Source organism: Monopterus albus, unplaced genomic scaffold, assembly GCF_001952655.1.
Source record: "Monopterus albus unplaced genomic scaffold, M_albus_1.0 scaffold98.1, whole genome shotgun sequence".
In the NCBI taxonomy this organism is placed as follows: domain Eukaryota; kingdom Metazoa; phylum Chordata; class Actinopteri; order Synbranchiformes; family Synbranchidae; genus Monopterus; species Monopterus albus.
In genome coordinates, this window is record NW_018127978.1 from 3,638,743 (window position 1) to 3,640,200 (window position 1,458).

The window sequence follows — 1,458 nt, forward strand, 5'->3', positions numbered from 1 at the left end:
TATGGATGTGGATGAAAGAGGAAAATGGATGACAGAATGCAATGAAGGATCGGTGGATAAACAACCTTGATCTTCTAGACTAATTTAAACCAACCTGCAGGCACAGGGTTCAACAGTGTCAGTGCACTATTTGTTGCCATCTGAATGACAAGGAATGTTATGATAGGAGACCCAGGAGGTGCCCAACCACTACCAATGAATTCTGGGGCACAGAACCTGGACCTGGAGCAGCTTGCAAAAGAAGAGTGGTCTAGAATTCCAGGGAGGTGGAAGAAACTCACTGATGGCTACAGGAAGCAACTGATTTCAGTTATTTTGTTCAGAGGGTGTGCTACCAAATATTGAAGGTGTCAATAATTCTGTCCAGCCCATTTTTGGAGTTCTGTGTAGAATTGAACAGATTTGGCTTTTTTTTCTGCTTTTTGTGTTGTTTTAATGCAAACAAAAGAAATAACCATGAGAATACCAAAGAATTTGTGTTTGGAACCATTTTATGAGAGAAGTGGTGCATTACCTGACAGAAATGCAGAGGTGACAGTATTTTTGGCCATGACTGTAGATGCATGTACTGGATACTGAAAAAATGGAAAGTTCATTTCATTTTGACTAGTAACCTACTGGGTAAAACTAAGAATTGAACCTGGCACAGCAGTGGTTTGTTTTCTCTGACCCTCTACATTAGACATTATGTAGCAACAAGGCCATGGCCCCTTCTCCTTGCTCCTCACTCCTCTGTTGCCCTTGTTAAATATGCTGGGAGAGCAGAAAGTTATAGAATGAAGCTGTTTAGTTACCCTATAAGTTCAAGTTCAGAGTGTTTATTTGTCATATGCACAGTTAGGAAACGTGTTTCCCTGTACAATGAAATTCTTACTTTGCCGTCCACATGAATGCCACAAAATACAAATGAAATATAAAGTAGATAAATAAGTAACAGATAATTTAAGGCACTTTAAGCAGCAAATGCAGCAATATAATAAAAAAATATAATAAGAGAATGTATGCTGCATGGGAGCAGCATGTGCAGCAGTCAACAGTCAATGTGCAATTATGCATGTGCAAACTGAAAATGTAAACAGTACAGGTCGACAGCACATGATGTATTTCCTGGTAATAAACTCCTCAGCTGTTTAGGAGTCTGATGGCAGAGGGAAAAAAATAGTTTTTCAGTCTTGAGGTCCTGCATTTCAGACTTCTGAACCTCCGACCAGAGGGCAGGGGTATGAACAGTCCATGCTGGGGGTGGGTGGGATCTTTGAGGATGGAGGCAGCTTTCCTACGCACCCTGTGGTGGTAAATGCTCTGCAGAGAGGGCAGTGGAGTCCTGGTGATCTTCTCCGCAGTCTTTCCCACTCTCTGTAGGCGCTTGCGGTCTATAGCAGTAGTGCTGCCATACCAGACAGTGATACAGCTGGGCAAGATGCTCTCAACGATGCAGATGGAGAAGATGGGAATGAA